Genomic DNA, 16,753 nt, shown 5'->3' on the forward strand with positions numbered 1-16,753 from the left:
CAAATATCTTTAGTCCCTTATCTAATCACTATGGAAAACCTACATGCAGTTAAGCCATAAGAATTCACATGACACTGGTAGATATGAAGTTGAAAATACATTGTTTAATATGCTTCAAGCTTGCTATTACAGTTTATTATTTGTGTAATTTCACTTATTTAAGTTTTTATTGTAAATATTACTACTGAAACTAATGCATTTACTTAAAGTAAATAATGTGTCTCCTCTTAACATAGTAGATTAAGAAACAGCTCATTTGTTTATGTATAATTATTGGTATATATGTTATACTCAGTAACTTATTTAAAAGATAGTTGTGTTTATTTATCAGAAAATACTATGAAGAAAAATCAAGAAAAACAATGTTAAAAGTACAGAGAAGTCTTCATTTCATGATGATGTGCCATTAATAACATCATTAAAAGATGAGCTTGTTGCATATCGAAGAAAAGAATTGGATATGAAAAGGAGGTAAGAATATATAGTGTAAAATGTTCTGATCTGTCATCCATGTTGATGCAATAAGTTTAAGATTAGGTAAACTAAATGCAATTTCATTTGTAAAATGTTCTGATCTGTCATCCATGTTGATGCAATAAGTTTAAGATTAGGTAAACTAAATGCAATTTCATTAATTGAAAAAGTAGAGTCATTCTTTTATTATTAGAAATATTTCAATAGTTTTACACTCAATTGTGAACTGTTTCTCATTTACATGTCATTGTAGATTGAATTTCAGTTTTATTTTATATGATCCAAATTAATAGATTAGTTTATTTTCTTACAAAATCTTAACAGCTTAAGGAAAAAAAATTCATTTACAGAACTGTGCAAAAGTGTTGGGACAAGAGAATATTTTGTTATTCTTTCCATTTTTAGGGGCTAATTCTTTCATACCATTTTAGAATGTAAATTTCAATGCCATGGTAATGCTTTACTAATCCCTCTTTACAACTGAATGAGCCAAGATGAGAATACTTATCATTCTTTAAAATTGCCATATACTTGTACCAAGGGCATGTCAGAAGGGTTCTGTCTGAATGAATATAATTATCAAATTTAGGGTCTAAATAACTATCTAGTATCTTAACTAGAAAGAAAGAAGCTAGCATATAGTACCAGTATATGCTAGAAAGATCAATTTAATAGCACTTCACAAATAAACTTTGATCAAAACAGTGTTTAACACTATATATTAAGTTTTGTTATTCTGCTGTGGCCCAAAAACGTAGATAATTATCACTAGAGTAGGGAGTTTGCATAAAAGCTGGCCACTTAAACTCAATGATACTGATGTTAACTATCTTTGTTAATTCAGCCTTTGAGACAGAAGGAAGACTGTCACTGATTTCAAACACAATCACTGAAGACAGCAACATCATCCAATACTAGACCAAAATTGATTCAGTTGTGCCTGGATATGAAGGCCAAAAGAAGGAATTGCAAACCATCTATTCAGAAACAGCATGGTCCACAGAGGAAGAAATACATGACTGATATACTGCCACACCTATGAAGAACAAGCTTGAATTCAATCAGTTTAAATGAGCTATTATAGTCATAAAGACAATAGGCCCTAAAGGAAATATGCAATCGCTCTGCCCAAGGCTTGATGGCCAAGAAGTAAGAGAAAAGTTGAGGGGAGTAGATAGATAGATTAATGGCAGTAAAAGACTGATTTGGTGCATGAAAATAAGTATAAGGGCCAGTAATGATGAGAGAAAGGTTGTGATACAAGAGCATATGCTCTACAGAACAACCACTTTCATCAATATCAACACCATCCATGAGAAGAATGTGTCTATTAAGGTTTGTTAGAATTAAAAAGGGAGTTGGTAACTGTTCAATGAGAGCATCAAGGTCTGATTGATCCAAAGTATCTCCAGAAGATAATTAGAGAGAACAAACAGTAATGATACAACCCAAGGAAATATGGATGGCTAAAGCCTCCAAGAGTGTATTGAGTGGTACAGATAAGGTGTGCAAATGCTGTTCAACCAGCACCACCACCCCTCCATACACTGCTCATCACACAAAACATGACTGTATTGACAGGTTTCAGGAAAGACACATGGATAATAGGAACCAATCAAGAACTTAATTTCACCCATATCAGAATGGAAATCTTGACAGTTCCACTACATCAAAGTGAGCATTTTTAACAAGGTGGAGGAGAACCCTTCTGTTTATGACCACACCATTTTTCTTTATTAGAAGGAGGTCTTTCGATCTCCATGGACCATCCCCTATATTGAATGGGTATTTCTTTGTCAGTAAACCTAGATTCTAGTGACTGAGGGCATGAACAAATAATCATTCTGCATCTCAGGGCCAGAGAAGTTGGACCTGAGCAGACACCAGAAGCTGGGGTTGAAGGAAGTAAATCCTGGCAGTCATTGGAAAGAAAGGTGGGGACAAAAATAGGAATAGAAATCAACTTGTCAACTCAATTATCCATGGAGGACAAAAGACTCTTCACATAATGCAAAAAAGACTGACAGAAGCACAGAAAACACATCCATTGTAGCTATGGAAAACAGTGCAGCAGCATATGTCCATGATGAAGTTAGGGAAAACTTTTGAGCCTCTGAATAAGAAATGTTTTTAACTACTTCCTCCTCTTCTTACCTAAAGCGAGATCGATAGTAAGAGGGGTGTGAACACAACAATTATTACAGCAAAGGTCCAGTTCAGATTTTCAAGCATCATGGTCTTTGCCACTACAATGAACACATGTCACAGCATCATGACAAAATGACTTCGAATGAGCTGAAAACATTTGAGAGGGTTGGAAATATGTAGCCATACCTACAGTTAAGATAACCTGCCTTGACAGCAGCAGGTGGATGTGGTGATGTGAATATCAAAATAAGAATAATTGGTAGGCAGCATAATTCTTTCTAGATGTGTGGAGATATGTTGCACTGCTGAATTTAAAAAATGTGCATGTGCACATGCAGATAGATTAGTAACATACAAATCTACACCATCAGCATCCACTTAGTATGGGTGCAAAATATCAGGTTTCTAGAGTCTTTCCTCTTTAAGATATGGCGGTCACACACACAGACTTGCTCTTTTTTTAATTATAGATAACTACAGTGCTGTGCAAAGGTATTTGGACAAAGTCAAAAATTAAATTTCAGGCTGCTTTCAAGGAACAGTACAAGATACATAACTCACAAAATAACAAAATTTTATTAATCTTTGCATTTAGTACAACAGAAACTCAGTGGAAGTGTTTGAGTTCAGTAAACAGTTAATACCTTGTGTGTGCCCCACTTTTACGTTAATAACTGCAGGCTGCCTTTTACACACAGTTGCAACATATTTAACCTAAGTATTCTTTGGAATTTTACTCCAAACATCTCTAATACACTCTCATAAAGTTGTTTTTTTTAAGTAACTTTTGATTTTCAAGTTTTTGATCTATTAAATCTTAGATCTTTCAATTGTGTTGAGATTGGGTATCAGTGGAGACCATTGCATCATCTGAATTACTCCAGCAGTTTCTTTCTTAGCTAAGTAATTTCTGCACATGTTTGCTGAGTGTTTTGGATTGTTATCTTCTTGGTAGTAGAATCCTTTATCAATAATAAACAAACCACTGGGTATACCATGATGAATCAGCATCTGATGATACTTGTGCTGGTCCATTATTTCATCTATTTTACAAATATCTCCTGTTGCCTCAGGATAAAAATACCCCTAAGCCATTACACGGCTTCTACCATGCTTCTTAATAGGTGCCATGCACTAAGGAAAGATTCTTTCACCTTTATTCTGTCAAGCATACAGCCTAACTTTGAACCAAATATTTCAACTTTGGACTCTATTTATAACACCTTTTTCTAATGATCAACAGTCCAGTCTTTGTATTTTCTGGCAAATTTCTGTCTCTTGACAACACTTGGAGATTTAAGTAAAGGTTTTTTAACTGCTACATGACCAAATATTCTACTCTAATGAAGTCTTCTTGATACTCTAGATCTGAAAACTCTTCTGTCATTTCATACATAGTCTAGTATTGGATGATGTTGCTGTCTTCAGTGATCAGTCCATTCCACTGTGGCTTATTAACATCCCTAGATGTGATCTTTTCATATGTCATCTGAAGAAGGCAGATATTCCCAATTGGAAGTATCATCTTCTCTTTACTAAACACCTTTCAAACCATCTTTCTATTCTAATTTATGTGGATGGTTCAAAATCATGTGTCTCTGTATGCTCTGCTATGGTTGGCTTTGGCTCAGTAGTTGATTGCAGAATCTCTTCTACAGTTTCTGTATTCACTGCCAACATGTATGCTATTTCTTTTGAATCATGTAAAAGCTATGTAGTACACTGATTGTACTATTTACACCTACTCTCTTAGCTCATTTACTGGCCCTGGAATCACTTCACATTAGTTCTCACCCTTTTCTTGTCAATATTCAATAATGGCTAGCTCATTTTTGTTTATGTTCCATTAGTATCCAGTTTTTCCGGATATTTGTCCACATCAGTATTCATGAGATCAAGTTCCCTGGCATTGCAGCAAAGTCCATCTGCTCTTGTTCCATCACAGTCATTTATATCTCATTATGGACTATAGTCCTGTCCTGTGGGTCTTGCTTCATGCCAGTGGCGATCAGCTTGAAGTGAGCAATGCCATAGCAAGCTTTTCTAGATAAAACCTTCAGTTTTTCTTTGGCTTTCTTGTTTCCATAAGGATTGAAAGGAGCAAGTTGACCTGGCTAGGTTGCACATTAGTTACAGTTTTTAACTCGTGTGTTGTTTTTTCTTATTGGAGACTGATCCACCAATGTGTGGTCTTTGTGACATTTAAGTCACAATAGTCAAAGTTTTACTGTCATGTCATCATTACAACGCACTGTTTTAAACATGTTTTCTGCAGGTTTAGCCCTGACATTCAATGGTGTCATTGGTAATGGTGATGCTGTCCAATTTGATTGTCTTATTAACTTTTTATGAGCTATTGGACTTTCTAAATCTATTTAAATCTTTTATCTGAATTTTTTACACTATTCAGTTTTAGCTCGATTTACCTTTACATTTTATAACTAATGTACTTTTATGATTTTTTACTGGTTGTTTAGCACAAATAGCCTATTTGCTTTACACCAATAAGTGCCAAACAACAAACTAACTGTTGTTCAGTTTTATGTCCAAGAAGATAGATTCTCTTCCTAGAAGGCTTATGTGTTAGCTTTTTCTTGCTGTTTCTATTCCCTGGTTGTCTGTCAATTTCACTTGACTACTTTCCATACTTGGAGTATTAAACATATTATCTCTTCCCTGAATTATTTTCCTTTATTGCTGGCATCAGGCAGAAGACATTCCAGTATTTACACTCTTGATGGTTCACATATATTGTTTTTCTATAAAGCCCTTTATTCATATTCAGCTCAAGCCTTCCTATCCAAAACTTGGGCTTTGTGAAAAGTTAAAAAATTTTCTTACTTATTTTGTCACCTACGTTATATTATCCTGATAACTCATTCAGAAAAAGTCTTCTTATTTGCTGATATCTTACTCTTACTAAATCTTTTTGGAAAAATAAAAATTATTTTATACCATGCAATGAATCTTGCTGTAGCCAGATTGACAAATTGACTTCTTTAATTTAGACATCTTTTATTTATAATGATTCTGAACAGTAGGGGGGTAGATTTTTTACACCCGATGGGGGGGATGATTTTTGCAACCACTTATGTGGACTGTTCAATTTGCAAATTGGTAATCTCTGATTACGTGAACCTGAAAGCTGTAAACATGCAATCACAGAGTAATCTTGTTGCCATGATACTTGCATGTATACTTAGGCCTACTGACTGACACTTACAAACTATCGCTTGGATCAAAAAGCTTAGAAGCACGTCTATATTAAAGATGTACATTTTGGCTACTGAAAAAGCCTACGTCTAGGCCTAATTATGTAATTCAATAGGTAAGAACATGAGAATCACAAGAACAAACACACAATTTGTAGCCCTGTGATGCAATAAAACAATTTAACAGACCAAACTGTAGGGGGGATGATTGTATGCACCATACCCCCGACCTAAAATGAAGGGGGTGTATATCCCCCCTTCCCCCAGGATCTATGCCTCTGCTGAACAGTATACTACTGAATTCCAGGATGTATCTCACCAATATTACTACTTAGCAATGTCTTTAGTCACAATACTCTTTAGAGGATATTCTTCAGCTAGGCATGTAAACAAATTTGAATATGCTCTTAAGATTTTATTTGCATCACATTACTGTTTCTTCAGGATTCCATTTGCTTTTGTTATGAATTTTCAAAATGGATTGAATCTCTAGTAGGTGAGTTTTTTTGAGCCTCGTCTTCCTTTATATATATTTTATTTGAAGTGTGTAATGGAAAATGGAATACCAGTCCATTAATGGTTACTCTTGTTCTGTATTTTTTAAACTTCTGCTTGATCACTTCTATTGGCTGTCTCTTAGTCTAGACTATTACCAACTTTTGGCAAAGCAGTAGTCCTTGTGACATTCCTGTTTCATCTTAATGTGAGTACTCTGTCTTTTAGTATTTCAAGTGTTTGTCTTCTTAATTTTACACTTTTAAAACTAAAATGGTTTCAAACAGATTTTTTAACTCAAATATACATTCCTACACACCTTTCCACAACCAGAAAGTTTACGTTATGTCATCACAAAGAAATTTGGCTCATGGCAACAAAGTAGAGTTTATACACATTCACCTGATGCACGCACAATAAGTTGCATGGAATGTGAGAGAGGACATTCAGAACATAAAGTTTTATGACTGACAGCATGAGAGCAAACTTAGCAAGGAAAGGTTTTTAGTATTACAGAGGTAAGTACGTATTTGAAATTAATTTTAATTGTAAAAAATGTGTGCATAAATGATCATACACTCTAATTTTTATCAATCTCGAAATATGACTCATTCAGATCGGAAGGTAATATTGTTATTGCTACACGAGATGGTGGAATGCTTGAGATTCCTGTAATGTGTAAGCCAGTAAGGTATATTCCAGTATTTGACCATCCAGAACTCAACATGGGTGAAGTTTATGTTGGGAAAAAAGCAGTTAAAAGCATTATTCTTAAGAACCAACTTCTAAGAAGTGTTAAATGTATGTTTAAAAAATGCACAAGTATTGGTAGGTTCATGCAGCAAAACTGTTTTTATAGTTTATGTTTATAATAATATAATATTCTTATTTGATGCTGGAATTAAAGACTTCAGGTTTTTCAGTGCCATGTTCCATCAAATCTTAACTTTCTTTATTCCATTGAGTGAAACTGCTATAATCTGTCATGGTTAGTTTATGTTTGACATTTCTCTAAATGTATAGATATGTATATATATCATCTCTTTAAAAAATATAAGATAGTAAGATATTTCTTTTTAGTTTGGTGTTGTAATTATAACTCTCATTTTATAAATAGAAAAAAGCCAACATTCAGAAAGCATACTTGGATTTCATTTTTTATAGGATAATGCATTAATGAAGTAAAAATTAATCCTTTGATTTTTTAATGACAAAATAAACTGTTTTTGCTTTGCCATGTTAGTTCCAGGCACTAAAATTTACCTTGATCAACAACAAATGTTTTGTTAATTTTTGTGTATGGGTGGGGATCAAAGTACACATGCCATGACTTTTTACAGAATGCCATTCAACAAGGTATTATATATTTTGATGTCAGAGTTATGATGTGGTTAACTTTGTCTATCCAGGTATGCTTCCTTTCTCTCAAATCTGTACTGTACAACTGAGATGTATAATCATAGCCAATAACGCATACTGTGGAGATGAGGTATTACAAAAGATTGCTAGTAGGTTTTCCTCACAATATATATACCCCTTTCTGGACCATGCAGTGAGGTTGCTTATGTTTGTACATTGGTAAACCAGAAGGGAATAGCTACCCATTTCTGCCATTCTTTGATTGAATAAATCAGAGGCATTCTGATTTGCAGTAGTGAATTTTTCTTGGTCATTCATTGCACTGTCTCTGATGTTGGCATTCCTCCAGATTCTCCTTTGTGGTTTATCCCCCCTTGTTCTTTTTATCAAGTATGATATTTCTTGCTGCTTTCCAGTTCTGAGTAGCTGGGATGGTGAATCATGGAAGAGGCTTCCTGAATGTTATTTCTTGCATTCAGTAGAGAGTAGGGAGGTGGTGCACTGGTGGTGTAGATGGCATTTGATCCTCCAATTATGCACTCCACTTCTGTGCTATGGGTCCTGGAATTTTATATTGCTCCCCACTTCTGTATAATTCTATCAGGAGGGTGAGGTTACATATATTTTCTAGAAGCAGTCTACTTCTTTGCAGTAAGATTTGTAGGCTGGTATTACACTCCAACTTCTATGTGATCATATTTGAGGGATAATACTGCATATAATTCACATTAAATATGTTCCAACTCTGTGTGGTAGATTCCAGAGGTTGCCACAGCTTCCACTTAAAGGGTGAGGTTGCATATGTTTTCTAGAGGCAATTCAGTTGTTTGCAGTAGGACCTGGAGGTTACCATCACATGCCAACTTCTATGCAGTCCTATCCAGGTGGATCTTGGAGGTTTATGTTGCACCTAGCTTCTGTGTGGTTCTCTCTGGAGGGTAAGGTTGTATGTGTTTTATAGAGCCAAACCACTTCTGTGCAGTTAGACCTGAAGGTTGGCATTACACCCCAATTCCTGTCCAGTTCTATTTGAGGTATGATGTTGAGCATATTTCAAAATACATATGCTTCACATTTGAGTACTGGGTTGTGGAGGTTGATGTTGCATTCAGCTTTTTTGTGATTCTATCCAAAAAGTGAGAGTGCATATCTTTTATAAAAGCAGTTTACTTCTATGTAGTGGAATTCATAGGTTGATGTTGTGCTTCAGCTTTTGTGCAGTTCTATCTGGACAATGATGTTGCTTGAGAGGAGATCTGTGAAATTGTAGTTCATCTCCTCAAATTAGGATCCTTCATGCTACCTTGAGGTCAGTTCCTAGTGAGTGGTTTCGGATTTACGCTATACCAACGAATATAAATCCTCATACATGTGGGTTGTATTCTCTCATCCTAACTCAATTTTGTAGTTTTGTCTCACCATTTCTACCTCCGTGCAGTGAGTTCCAAAGATTGATGTTGTGTGGATGTATATTCAGCTTCTGTGTGGTCATATCTAGAGAATAGTATTCTTTGAGGCAAAACTTATTTCTTTCATGGTCTACCTCTGAGAATTTTTACTATCTGAGGCTAATGTTATGCAGTGAGATCACTGTCTTATTCCATATGGTTTATATACCTTGCCACATTTGCACATTCCTCATATTGTCATTTGATAGTCAGGTTCCCTGATGTATGGCTGGTTGTTGATTTTCACATGTGCACCCTTGAATAGATCAGTTTGAAAAGTATATAATTCTGTTCTACTTAACTTGAGGTGTAGATGGTTTAGATCCTCCTCCTACAATGGATAGGATGTTTTAATGGAGCACATCCATTTAACTCTTTCTCCCATCCCTGTCTGTAGATGGGTCTCCTACAGTCTTTCTTCATTTAGTTTCATATTTGGGTATATGGTTTGGATTCAAACTCAACCAGCTTTTCTCTCGCTTTTGGTTGCACTCTTCCTACTTTCCACCTGTGTGTAATAGCTATTTACACACTAGAGACAGAGTATCCCTGGTACAGAAGTGGTGTGGTCCCACGTTTGTATTCTTCTCCCAATGAACATCTCATTTTATGAGTGTTCTTCAAATTATATTTATTTCTATCCCTCACACTGGTCTCAGTGCTTCTTCAATGTTGAGATTCTAGCTAGGCATGTGAGAGGATGTAGAGTACCATATTGGAAGTTATTAGTTTCTTTTCCTGAAAATATATTTCTGATAGATACTTAATTCTTGTCACACTTACCCACCTTTCCTCCCCGCTGAGAGCTAGTGCATCCTTTTCTGTCTGATCCCAAAGTGACAGTTTGGTAGAATCAGGTAGAGGAAGTTACATGTGTCAAGAGGATTGGTTGCATTCCTATTAATGTTGGGTTGTTTCATGATAATGTACATGGAAGACACAGTTGAACCACGTTGATCATGGGTTATGTCGGAGTTCAAAGCTTATTGCATATGAAGAACTTTTTGCACATAGAGGGCAACACTGAACAAGAATAGGTATACATGTGAGAAGAGGTAACGATCAGAAATATCTTTACAGTAAAGGATGGTAATGACGATAAGCAGATACACCCTTGTGCAAATTAAATGAAACAAATGGTCATTTCACAATATTTTCAGCATGGTGGCCGGTGAAAACTCACTGATTTCCTTTAATAGCCATTTCTCACACAGACGGTGTCATTACCTGTGTTTTGCAGTACGCTCAATCTATTTTTGGGATATATGACGAAAATTTGAGGAATATTACGTCATTCGAAATTGCGTTAGAAGGGCAAGACCAGTCAAAAACAACTTACCAACTCAATGAAGAACAAACGGTATAAATGGGATCTGAAATACAAGAACTGGATGCAAGAACAATGGAGGAAGGTGTTATTCAGTGACGAGACTCATTTTCTCGTACAGGGTCAAAGAAGTCTGCATGTTCGCAGATCTCCAGGTGAGAAACTTTGAGAATCTCACATCAGTCAGTTCGTAAAACATCCCTTGAAGAAGATGTTTTGGAGTTTTTCAGCCACTATGGCATCAGAGGCTTACATATCGTAGAAGGTATGTTGCGAGGACCACAGTACATCGAAGTTTTCCAGAGAAGAGTCATTCCAGAATTGAAAAAGAGATTTCCAGATGGATCTGGCATTTTTCAGCAAGATCTGGCTCCATGTCACACATCGAAACTTGTGAATAATTTTATGACTACAGCGTGAATAAAGGTGCTGGACTGGCCAGAAAACTCTCCGTACTTAAATCCTATTGAAAATCTTTGAGCGATTTGTAAAGAAAGACTTCAGGGAAAAGACTGTACTAAATAAGCTAACTGAGGCCATAATTGAGGTGTGGTATCACGATCCAAAAATTAGTAAAGATTGCAGTCAACTCATGGACTCGATGCCAAAGTGGATTAATGATCTTCTAAAAAATAAAGGTAGTCATGTCATGTATTAATTTGTGAGTAATTTTTGGATTCTCAGAAATAAAACGCAAAAAATTGAAAAATTTTCCATATTGGCACATTTGTCTTCTTCAGCTTTGTCTCTCCATACATGGTTGCTTTGTTGATGGAACCTATTAAGCATAGATGGCCTGCTTTCTCAACTGCATTTACCTGCTTCCTATCTATGTGGCCTCAGGTTGACTCCTTTCTTTTGTCAGTCTGTTTTTAGGGATATCCTATATTCATTGGAATCTCATGTGGAGGCTGCATGCCAACACACCTCAATTTTTATTTTCCCATCTTTCATAATCCTCTTTCTGCACTTCTTTTCTGGTATTTTGTACTCTTGCCATCCTTTTTCATGCCATTAAAATTGACAGTGACTATCCCTTGGATTCAGTTCCTGTATTGACACATTGACCCAGCTTGCTCAGTCTCAGCAGATTCTTGGGTCCTTCAAGTGTTGTTGGAGAACTGGATCTTTGTTTTTCATTCCCTCATCTTTTATCTCTCATTTCTGTTTTTTCCTTCCTTCTTCCTTGGGATCATGTTGATTGCTAGTGTCTGTTGGAAGCAGTTTTGGGTTTTTCACAGAAGAAAGCTATAGAACAGGTTTGTCTTCCTTCTTAGCTTTATGCTCCCATGTGTTCATCATTCCAAAGAAATGGAGCATTATCTTCTAGTGATCAATCTTTTGAACCTCAATACCTTCATCAACCTTCCTCGTTTTATCATGGAGCCTTTTCTTGTCCTCAGGTGGTTTTTAACCCCAGCAAATCAATGACCAAGATCAAATTCTCAGATGTTTACCTTCACATTCTTATTTTCCTAGTGTTTAAATGTTACTGTAGGTTTGTTCATTGATGTTAGTTGTTTCCATTCTACATCCTCCCTTTTGGCCTTTCCTCAGCTCTATATGTTTTCTGTTATGAGATTCTGGCTTTTGTTCATCTCTTTCTTGGCTTGAGAGTAGGGTTTTACCATTGCATAAACAACTGGTTTCTTTAGGCTCCATTCCAAAAAAGTCTTATACAACCATACCCTTCTCCTTCTTCAGGAACCAGTGTGTCTGGATATGCTAGTAAACCTGAAGAAATTGCATCTCACACTCAATCAGTATCTCATTAATTTGAGTGTGTTTTTCAGTACTCACCTCAGCAGTCCTCATCTTTCCCCAATTTATTTGCAGAACATGAAGAATTTGTTTTCCAATGCCATATCCTCTCCTTCCCTCAATTCATGGGAGGAAAATCTTATTAAGGGACTTACAAGGATTTCTGTGTCCCTTTGAATTGTGCTCATGTGATTTGTCATCAGCAAACACTGCACAAACAGTGCAACTTTGATCAAGACCTCTTTTTCTTCATCATTCACCTGGTGACTTGACAAAGGCAACAAACACCTCATCAGGCATTCCTCTTCCTCCTCCTTATATGAACCTCAATCTACCTATAGATGTGTGTCTAATGCAGTGAGGTTGCAATTTGGACTTACAAGAGGTTTCAGTAGGTGGTATGATAGCAAATCAACCATTCATATCAAACTCTGTATGTGAAGCTTTGAATGACTTTCTTTCCATAGTTCATTGGTGTTTCATAATGATCCATACCAACAACACTTCTGTAGTCTCTTGTATCAGTCACCAATATGGAACCTGGTCTCATTCTTTATTTTCCCACATTAGACCTTCTTTTCTGGATCCATTCATTACAAGTTAGTTTTATTACTTGTCATATCTCAGGTTCTCTGAATCTTGTTACTTATTCTCTCTCATGACCTTTCAAGATTCTTTGAGGTGGTTATGCCTGATTCAGGTATTCAATTGGCTATGTTTTCCGGTAAGCACTCTCCTTCACCATGCTTTTTACTCTCACCTAAATATCATACTTTCCCAGTTTCACATCCAAAGTCCTCTCCATTCCATTCTCTTCCTCTATCTCAATCTTTCCTGTTTCATCCACGTTACTCCCTTTCCTAGCTAGTAGTATCTGCACTTTGTCTTCATACTTGTGTTTTATCTTGTCCCTTGCAAGATGATCTGGATTCTCTTCAAGTGTAGCCTTCCTTCCTTTCTTGTTCTATTCATTCTTATGTATCATTGGAATTGGTGCATTGTAGATCCTCCTCCTGTCTGGATTTTTCACTTAATTATTTGACCAAGACTTATTGGTGTCAACCATTGCTAGCTACAAGGCTGCACTATTAAATACACTTCAGTTTTCCCTTTTTTCTCATGTCTTCTTGCTCTAAGTGTCAGCTGATGATGTAATCGTCATTTGACTATAGCCCTTCACCAAGTAAGAGGACACTACATTCTCCATTGACAGTAACTCTCTTGAGCACTAGTATGTGAACAAAGGCTTTCTTGATGTTATGAACTAAAAATACCCTGATAGTGAAGAGGAGTGGTGCCAAGAAGTTAGTATCTATCTCAAATACATATTCAGGTAAAGAAAATGCTAATTTTGTCTTTTCTCTCAACTTTCCTCCTATATATTATTGTTATGCAAATATTATTCTTAATTTCTGAGGCCATACCAAAATATTAGTTGAGTTCAGCTGAGTGAGAAATCAACAAATGCTTTTAACATATCAAGATAAGTTTACTGCTAAAATTCAAATGTGAATGAAACTGAAAATTGTGAATTACAACTATAATTAGCTAGTCTTACCTTGTTTCATTGTTTAGTTATATATACTGCCCAGAACATTGGCTTGAGAAAGAAGAGAAAAATTTCTAACTTCAAAGCACAACCTCAAAACTGATTAGAAAATGCAATCTATTGCAGTTTTAATGTTTTTATTAATTATCTTGCAATATATGCATTATTAAGTTAATTATTTAAATACTTTCCTAACATTTACATATACCTTTTTTTGGTCGGGTTTGTAGGGATGGATAGTGTAGATAGCCCTTGTGTAGATTTGCGCAAAATTCCAAAACAAACAAATGTTGTATTTAATTTTCTGCTTTTTCCAAACCAAAGATTACTGACATGAGGTGGTATAAGCTTAAATTGGTAATAGAGTAGTCTAAAGCAAAACATATTATTGATAACTTTAGATCAAAAGGAAGATTATTTTATAATCAGAACTGAAAAATGAAACCAGTTCCTTGTAAAAACAAACAAGAAGAAGTACATAATATCACAAGTCAATACTTAAGTTAACAAAAATAATTATATATTATACAAATATATATATATGCACACACACACACATGATATCAGACCCATTTTATTATGAATATTCAATGTGATGCCAAAATGCCAGTCTCACAACCAAAATAATTAAAGAAAACTAAAGCATCCCAAGGTAGTATCTTGTGAATCCTATTATTAGCTAGGTTGTTCATGTTTGTATATCTTATACTTTATACATTTTCTGGGATATTAAAACAGTCAGCAAATCATTTTCTTTCTTAACCTGAAGATGACCTAGGAATGTTGAAATGTTGTTCTCTCTTTATCAATAAAAGTGTTAATGCCTATACCAGCCGTTCTGAGACATAGTCAGCAAATCAGTAAGAACTACAGAAATTATTTAGATAAAAGACAAACCTGGTGATAGAAAGCCTTTTTGCTGATTAAAGTTCCATATTAGTCACTTTAACACAGAACAATGAATTTTTTCATAGTATTACAAAACACTTAGAAATATATTGTTTTAGATATTTATTTATTCACAAGATAAATTAATATTCATTAAGATAAAGTCTGTACAAAAGTTACAAATTCACTTAGATACCATTATATTTTATATGTTTTCACAACATATTATTTTTCAGGTAAGATGGACCAGTCATTCAAAACATGCTATATATATTTGTTGAAACTTATTTTTCTGTTTAGATCCTTAGTTGGTTGCATAAGAGTTTATTTTGAAATTGAGATTTATGTTTGTATATCATATGTGTAATTGTTTTAAACACAATGTGCTAATATTGACTGGAATACAGAAAGCAAAACCTTAAATGTAAGTTGAGATCTATACAAATGAAAGAAGCAGGCAATTAAAAGTTCCAATAAGTATAAATTTCTTTAAAACTCGTTGAATTTTAATATTCAGAACATTTTATACAATTATAATATAAATAATTTAGTAACTCATATCTAGCAAAAACAGCTCAGTTTTTAGAAAAATCAAAATGATTTTGGACAGACAACACAGTATTCACAAATTATTAACCAAAGGCAAAATTTATAGAATAAATAAATTTTAATAATGAATAAGATCTGGAAATATTTGTTTATAATGTCTTTAATAATAACAGTACATTTAAGATTTAGAACACAAAATATTTTATTTTTGAAGTTTAACTATGTTTTAAATTTTTCACTTTAACATAGGTAAGAAGATTATTCATACTTCATTATTTAAGAATAAAAACCAAATGTATGTAATTTAAATCTGTTATATTTTAAGAATTACAAAATTAATATTCCTATACATTTTACTAGGCAACTAAGAAATAGCACATAACCTGTTGCTGACAAACATTTATTATTAAAGTCTTTTTTTTTTGTAGTTAGGCAGTAGAAGTCATTATATCAAGTAATATATGTAATTTACCTTTTCATAAGGTTAACCTCTGTTCTTATATCATCCAACATAGTAAGCCTCAACAAATTCCAAGATCAACCCTTAGAATTCATTGCTTCATCAATGGAATACTTTCACAATTAATAATAGTTATTAGATCAAACCTTTAATATGAGAAGGCTTCTAAGCAATGTTTAGCATGTGTTATGGTACTCATATGTAACCCACAAAATAAAGTTTTATAAACACTTACTTGGCTCTAAAATTTTAAGAGTTATCCACATGAAAAACTTAGATGTTATCTAAAATTTACAAAAAAAAAGTTTTTAATTACATTTCTCCAAAATAAATGGCAGGTGTTCTATAGTGAGTGATATGAATGGGATTATATCCATTAAAATTCACAATCTACATTTAATTCATTCCTTGTACATGTGGAAAGTTTAACCCTATATAGTTCTTCTTTAGTTTGCTGATGTGCAACCTGGTGATGGCTTCATGAGACTATTACCTGGAGAAACTGTAGAACTGTATGTAATATTCTTACCTTCAAAGACTTGTGAATACCAGTGATCACTGTGTTGTAAGACTTTATCTGGCAAGTCAATTAGTCATATCTTCATTATGTGGAAATAATTTTTTTTATTTTAAAATAAATCCAATACTAGTGTCAAAGAAAAACTATTTTTCTTTCCTTTTTATTTTTCATATTTCTGGTATTATTTGAGATGCCCTAGTAAAGATCATTTGGACAAAATATACATCATATTTGTCTCTTTCTCATACAGTGGTTTGTGCTTTTTTTTCACATTATTTAAAGGATCTCTACATTAGCAAAACATATTTCCTTTTTAATAACATTCACTCAAAATATATACTATAATAAGTTAGCCACTAAACACGGGAAAAGGAAAAAAAAAAATCCATTTCTCCACACATAGCTTAGAATCAAATGATGGCATCCCACAATTCACAAAATATGCAACAGTTTTGAATTGTGGGATTCCATTGTTCAAAGATGGCAATGGCCAATAGGTCAATCAGCTGTCACAACTTGAAAATAATGTCACCTGTTCTTAACTGTGATAACAAAATAAGTAT

At 34.4% G+C, this 16,753-nt stretch overlaps 1 long non-coding RNA gene across 1 annotated transcript; it reads left to right on the forward strand.

Moving 5' to 3' along the window:
• Positions 1-336: 336 nt before the first annotated feature.
• On the forward strand, positions 337-16,435 carry LOC143224234 (uncharacterized). Its single transcript, XR_013013284.1, has 2 exons — positions 337-471; positions 16,121-16,435. It is a non-coding gene; the product is annotated as an uncharacterized LOC143224234 (long non-coding RNA).
• The last annotated feature ends 318 nt before the right edge of the window (positions 16,436-16,753 follow it).

Source organism: Tachypleus tridentatus, chromosome 8 (genome assembly GCF_004210375.1).
Source record: "Tachypleus tridentatus isolate NWPU-2018 chromosome 8, ASM421037v1, whole genome shotgun sequence".
Lineage (NCBI taxonomy): Eukaryota > Metazoa > Arthropoda > Merostomata > Xiphosura > Limulidae > Tachypleus > Tachypleus tridentatus.